The sequence below is a fragment of the Gossypium hirsutum genome, chromosome A12 (assembly GCF_007990345.1).
Source record: "Gossypium hirsutum isolate 1008001.06 chromosome A12, Gossypium_hirsutum_v2.1, whole genome shotgun sequence".
Taxonomy (NCBI): Eukaryota; Viridiplantae; Streptophyta; class Magnoliopsida; order Malvales; family Malvaceae; genus Gossypium; species Gossypium hirsutum.
Genome location: NC_053435.1, coordinates 103,675,542 through 103,683,642, shown reverse-complemented (window position 1 = coordinate 103,683,642; position 8,101 = coordinate 103,675,542).

The following is an 8,101-nucleotide window of genomic DNA, read 5'->3' as shown; positions in this document are numbered from 1 at the left end:
AATCATTTAATAAATATATTAATACTTTATTAATACTTTATATTTTTAAATAAGTTATAAGTACATTTATATTAAAAATTTTAATGTCCACAATGATACTTTTGTATTTTTACAAGAATTCACCTTTATCATCATCATCGTCGTGTTTGAATACAAACACATATTCAATCATTGATTTTAATCTCACCGCAACAGTAATCAATATTACTATTATCATAATTTGTTAAAAAATTAATAATTAAATGTGATCTCATGAAACAAATTTATTTATTAATTTTTTTCAATAAATCATAATTTTATCTAAAATGAAAATACTTCTTATACTGTTTATTAATACAAAACCATCGAATTTTATTTTTAAAAAATAAAAAAGATTGATTTACTCATTTCAAGAAATGCAATATTTCATTTTAATGGAAATCAGTGAAATACTTAATAGGGTGAAAGATTCACGACCATACATTAAACTAGAAAATTACCTTGAAAACTAGAAAATAATCTTCATGTGTTTATGAACGCAACAATAAAATAAAATCAAATAAGCTTAAATTAACCTATAAATACAATAATATTGGTTATGAATTCCAAATTATCATAACACATACATAAAGTTGTTTATAGGTCAGATATCCGTTCAAGTTTAAAGGCTTGTTTTAAAAATAAAAGAGTTTAAATAAAAATACGAGACCTAAAAAATAGGTTTGATAAAAAAAATTTCGCCTAAACTCGACGTAACCCAGCCTGAATATATTATATTAATTATATATGTTGAGGCATACTTAACCAACCATTAACCCAAAAATAGTTAAATTCATTATTCAAAGTCAAAACAAACCTATCCAAATAAATAACCCTACCCAAAATTTACATTATCTAATCAATGTATTGTTTTTTAAACTTATTTTTATATAAAAAAGAGTAATTTAAAAAATTTAAATATGAATTGGATAAAAAAAGTTTTATTGAGCTAGACTTGGATGAAAAATTAGAATTATTTATTGAGCAGGATCAAACCTCACCATGAAAAAATCACTATAAACTCATTGTAGATATACATATTCAAATGTTAAAAGGATATTAAAATCGATTTCTGATAAATGGATCATCACCATATCAACGTACCAATATGTATATATATTATCATTACCAACATTAACACTAAATTATAGTAAACTCATATATGTGTATAAGATTATAATGCGTATATATTAGAAAAATAACATATGTTAACATATAATAAAACTAAGACTTTTCACAATTTCACATAAACCAAAGAAAAAAAAACCCAAAGATTTGGGTTAAAGTAGGCTGCTGGTCTGATTTTGTTGGACTAGATTGGGCCGACTAATTTATGAGCCGAATATAATGTGAGGCCTGGCTTGGTCTGGGTTGCTTCTTGAGGGCCTGCTATCCTTGCTGAACCGGGCTTCCATACGTGTCGGGTATGATCCACTTATTCTCCTAATTAGGTCAAAAGGACCTTTCTTTTCTTTTCTTTTTCTCTTAACCCTCCATTTCCTCTCTTCTTCTAAAACAAATATCTAAAAAATTTGGACAAAGTAATATGTAGTCCCTAAACTTGAAATTGTTCTCACATTGGTATTTAAATTTTCCTTTTGGTCCATATTAGTCTTGGAACTTGGTAGCTTTTTCAATTTGATCCCTGAACTTGAACTTGAATTTTGTTAAGATATGATGATGTGACAATTTAATATTGTGCTATGTCATCACTTGAAATTTTTAAAGTTTCTTTATGTGTTTTTTATTTTATATAATTTTTTAAAATTTTATCATGTGATGAGGTGGCACTCAAGGTGCCATGTCATCACTCTTGAAAGAATTTGACTTCAAGGATGGAATTAAATGTTCGAGATTAATATGGACAAAAATTTCAAAAATCGTGTAGGGAAAAGTGACAAGGGAGTTAAATGTTGTTTTATTCCTAAAAAAATTCACTCTCTCCTTTACCCTAATACCACTTTTCAAGTTGTCATTCCAAAATCTCAATTGACTTACACTGCACCACCACCATCTATAGTCATCTGAACTCCGGTTGGGCACTATCATACAATGGCTTGTTCTCTCTTTTAATTTCTTTGCAAACGAGCTACAAAACCATTAAACTTCATCTAATATATTGAATTTCTTAGGCTCCAATCAAAATATTTGACCATCATATCGTCATACAACTTCGACAATGGCTCTACCTCACCTCAATATGCCTCTCTATCGTTCAGATTTTTGAATCCGCATTAAAAATAAATAGTTCTTTTGCCACTTCAATTCCTTTAATTCTACAATAAACTGTTTTAATGAAATATTACTATATAGAATGGTTGTTGTATAAATGGTTGATCTTACTATTAAGTGCATTTTGCAAAGAATATCATAATATCATGCAAAAACCCAATCAAATAGTTGCCTCGAAAGATTCTACTTACGTCCATATAGATTAAATTCGTTAATTTAATAGTAAAAAGGCTAATATGAAGGTGGATATACTTCTCCCTATTAAAATACCGGATCAAATTGATCACTCTACTATTAAATAAAACAATTTTGTCTCTGTATTATTAAAAACATAATACCCCATACCCGTACCTGAGATCCGGGATAGGATACGAGGCATTACCGAAATTTTCAGAATAATTTCAATTAATTTATATTATTTAGTATTCATTTTCATGTTTCATGTAACATCCTTTTCATATATTCAATTCAAAATATCATATAAAATACGATACAATACTTAAATTTTCATATTTACATGCTCATTCAGAGTATCCGAACCTACCTGACTAAATTGCAGAAATACCAAGATTTAGGGGCATATTGGTAATTTATCATTTTCCCAAATTTCACCCAATCTTAAATTGATAATTTCATTCAATTTATTAATTTAGATAATAAAACAATTTATTCCCTTCAATTTAGTCATTTTTGACTTTTTACAAAATTGCCCCCTAAAGTTTTACTTTTATTCAATTTAGTCCATGAGCTTAAAACACGCAAATTAGCCATGCTAACTGAATATTCATATATATTTTTCCTCCTCCTCCTCTCCATTCCACATCCTTAATGTATATAACATTCTTGTAAGTACGATTTCACAATTTACTTATTAATGCTCACATCAATCTGTTCACACGAGTCATAATCACTCAATTATTTATAATTCGAGCTACAGACCTCAAAATTAAGATCCGTAAATTTTCCATAAAACTAGACTCACATATAATTCCACCATAAAATTTTAAGAATTTTTTGGTTTAGCCAATTAGTACAGTTTATTCATTTAAGTTTCCCCTGTTTCACTATCCAACAGTTCTGACATCTCTTCACTAAAAACTAATTATATCACAGTAAAAAACTCGGATAATGTTCCCATTGATTTCTATTGAAAATAGACTCATTAAGGATTCTAAGCATATAAATTTTAGACTCTAATTAATTTTCTCCAATTTTTGGTGATTTTCCAAAGTCAAAACAGGGGAACCCGAATTCATTCTAACCTTGTCTCACAAAATTTATTATATCTCATAATTTACAAATCTATTGCTTACACCGTTTCTTCTATGAAAAACTAGACTCAATAAGCTTTAATTTCATATTTTATTCATCTTATAATTCGATTTCTACAATTTATGGTGATTTTTCAAAGTTAGTCTACTTCTGCTGTCCAATATTGTTTTAGTTCAAGATGTTTATTACCATTTTTCCTCTAAATTTCAAAGGTCATACAATTCAGTCCTTGCTCAATTAGCCCATATATTAAGCTAATTTTTATCAATTAACATTTTATTCCATCATTCTAAACTATTACACAATCTTTGAAAATCAGAATTTTAACACTAAACCTTAATTCATAACTTTTTTACAATTAGGTCCTAAAATCAATTTCTATTGAAATTACTTGATAAAATCATCAAACAACAAAATCAAAGCTTCAAATTCATTTTATTTCATCATAAACAGCTAACACTTATCAATGATAGCTTTTAATTTTGTTCATAAAATCAAAAACTAATGAATTAAACACTTGGACCTAATTGTAAAAGTCACAAAAATATAAAAATCTCAAAGAAAAGGGTAAGAATTGAACTCAAATATGTCAAAGTATGAAAAACCAGCAGCTTTCAGACCTCCCATGGCGTTTTTGCTGAAGAAAAATGATGATATCTCTAGATTTTTCAAATTTATCTTGTTTTATATGTTTAATTTGCAAAATTTCCCATTTTGCCCTTGTTTCTCCTTGTCTTTTTTGCTGATTTTCTTGCCCAACCGTCCAGCCCATACAATTTGGGTCCAATTCCCTTTTAAATCCCTCCTTTTTAATCACTTAAACTATTTAATCACAATTTAATAAATTTCGCACTATTTTCAATTTAGTTCTTTTTAATTAATTGACTAACCAAACGTTAAAATTTTCTAACGAAACTTTAATACTAACTTAATAACACTTCATAAATATTATAAAAATATTTATGGCTCATTTTATAAATCCGAGGTCTCGATACCTCGTTTTCAACCAAATTTACCTGATTAATTCTTTTAAAATCGCAAAATTTACTAATTAAAAATAATTCATTTAAGTTCGCGCTTGGCCTATAATTATTATTTGTTAAAATTTCTAAACTTACTCGTCGGATTTAGTGATCTCGAATCACTGTTTCCGACACCACTGAAAAATTTGGCTGTTACATTGTTAGTCCAGCTGTAATGCAGTTGGAGTTGTTAGCTTCAGTTATCTCACCTTTCACGTGTATATATTCTTGCTTGTATCAGCATAGAAGATAGATATCAATTTCAGATTCAAAGATTCATTTTCTACTTCCATTCTCTTCATTGTCTATACTTTCTTTCTATTATTTTAGATCTTCTATCATTTAAATTTTTTTAATAATATATAAAATAAATTAATTCATTTAAAATAATAATGATTTAATCCAACCCTTATAGGAAATATACTCCCCATATATTTTCACCCTATTTTGAACCAATTCTTATAATAAAATATTTAGCAATATGTGGCTCGAAAAATTAATCGCAGGAAATGTTAAGGTCCTTGTACGAAGGGCAACAAACTGGGGTTTTTTTAGAGAAATAACCCAAAAAAATTAAAATATTATGAAAATGACTCTAGTAGTTGATTATTTAGAAAAATTATCTAATTTCTACAGGTTTAAGGGGTGCCTCCACTTCTCACGGCAGCACAAAAAAGTAACCCAATCATTGTTTTATAATTATAAAAATAATCGGATGATTTTTAATAATATTTTAAATTATTTTTTTTAAAATAATCTAGTACTAGAGTCATATGGGGGAAATTTTTTTTTTATAGATATTGATCACTCCATAGAAGAAGGCGTCACTTGAAAATAATTTTTTAATCTAATTTGGTGCCTCCATTAAAAGAGGCAGCACCAGAAATAATAAAAATATTTTATTTTTTTCATCAACTATGAAAATATGCATGAAAATATAAAAATTTATACGGGTGCCGCTACAATTTTTTTTTATCCTATCATTTTTGTAATAATAAAATAATGATTGAGTTATTTTTTGGGGTAATATGCTGTGGGAAGTGAAGACATCCATTAATAGGGTAAAAACTAAATTATTTTTCTAAATAATTTAATACTTGAGTATTGTCATAATATTTTAATTTTTTCTAGGTTATTTATCTTAAAAAAACCCCACAAACTGGCAAACCGGGACATACCCTTCTGTCCACCCGTGTATGCAATTTGTACAAGTAATATGTCGCCTTTAAGCTTCGCAATTGAAGTAGTTCAATGTAAGAGAGCACACAAAATTCATGTTCCATCATTGTTTCATACAATGAAAGAATAGGTTACTTTTTCGTCACCATGTTCATGCTGTTTTTATTTATTTATTTTGTAATTATGTGCTATACAGATTTGAAATTTTTTATACTGTTTTCTATTTCATCTTATTTTAATTTTAGTCGTTAATCATGTTTTTGAAATTCAAAAACTAAGATAATTACACATTAAAGTATAATTAAATATAGGGATTTAAAGGATTTGGCAATTGTGTAACTTTTGATCTGTTTGTAGATATAGTCCAAAATGGTCGTATTCTATACCTAATCGACATTTTTGATGGTGGCAAAACCCAAGGGCAAGTCAAGAGATTGATTCCCTTGCCCATTTTTGTGTATTGTTTTCTCATGGGATCCTACTCAAATTTCGTCGGCTAACAAAATAAAATCTGGTAAATTAATCAGAAACTTATTCCATCCAGATATTTTGTTTTTGTCATTTTTTAGCACTAATGAAATTTAGTAATTACACGCTGCCATGGCCATTAGTGAGTTGTACCAAAAATGACACTACAAAGGCCCGATTTCACGCCTTTCATGTCTTTCTGTTTTCTCTTTTATTTGTATTTTCCTGGCTTTGGTAGCAAATTTTTGGCATTTCACTTTGCATAATGCGTATTTATGCTTTTGTAGATAAAATAATAATAATAATTCAAAATTACCAAAAAATTATTCTCATGATATAATTTCATTATGGTCGGAAATGCAATAGAATCACTATTTGTTCTTTTGCTGGACCTTACTAGGAATAAGAAAAGTAATAACACTCTTCATAAGACTACTATAATATAAGTATGAAAATTACGTAACAAATTTAATTCAATATCTATGTCATGAAATTTTAATTTCAATTTAATTATTTATATTTATAAAATAATATAATCCACTTATTTTCATATTAAATGGTCATAAGTATTTATATATTTTTTGTGAAAATTGAACTCAAATAAAAATTATATATATAATTACACAAAATTTCAAAATGTCAAAACACGTATTAAATTAAATTTTATTCTATAATAAAATTATAAAAAAAATTACATGCCAAATACTCGTATGGATGATTAATTAGACATCACGTGGTCGATGTTAATTTACGAGACCAAAACTTTCTGTTTTAGACTTTGAATCAATCACAGTCAAATATTAACAAAGTAATCCAAACATGGAACGATTTGGTCGGGGAGCTTCAATCAAATTAGGACAAATGTATGGTTCTCTTGAGAGATGGGCGTCCAAGGTTCCTCTTAACTATTTGCGTGTAATCCACTATTCTCATACATTCAATGTGATAAAAAGACTTCCAATAAAAAGAAAGAAAGAAAATCAAAATATAAGAAACTATTATATAATATCTTAGTATTTTTATTTTAATTGTTTTCCTTAAACCAGTTTAAAGAATTGATGTGTGAACTATTTGTTTTCCTTTTTTAATAAAACTGGGTTTATATATGATTGAAAATGTTATCACATAAAAGATATAGATAAATTGTAATTAAAAAAAATTAAGAAAAGCCTGAAACGAGAAAAAGATAACAGCTATTACCCCTTACTCACAATCAAAATAAAAATGAAAGAAAAATTTAGCCACCTCTATAGAGCCTCAATCTTGAAAATTCAAAGAAATCGTTGAATTTCCTAGCTCCAGAGGAAGAAAAATCCTATCGTCCCTCTCGACAACAGACTAGATAGAGATCCATGTCTCTAGCAACAGCCCACCCAAACTCAACAACTCATCCACCAAAATACCAACCTTGGCTCCTAGTCACACCATTGCCAATTGCCCAGGTCTGAAGTATTAGTCCCCTCCACCATCATGATTGTGGAGAAATCACCTGTCCAACATGTAACAACTCCGCATGCACCACATGTGAATGGTGACGGGACCATCCTAAACCCACCAAGAATCACTGTCGGTGAAAGCCTTCCTTTGTCATAAAGTGAGCAACTTTGTTCCCAAGGTGATGAATATGCTAGAAACTCGGTGACTAACAATTTGACTTTCCAAATTAACATGTTGATGTTAGATCTATCAGTGATGGTAGACTTCATATTTGTAATTACAAACAGAGAATTACCTTCGAATTCAACCCTCTGAAAACCTATCTCCTTTGCAAACCGAATTGCTTCAAGACAAGCCCAAGCCTCGGCCTCAAGTAGAGTCGGGACGTGTGATTTCTAAAAACTGGCCACCACAGCTACCCCATCACTCGCCGCACCTATCTTGGATGACAACCCCAGCAATCGCCACACCAA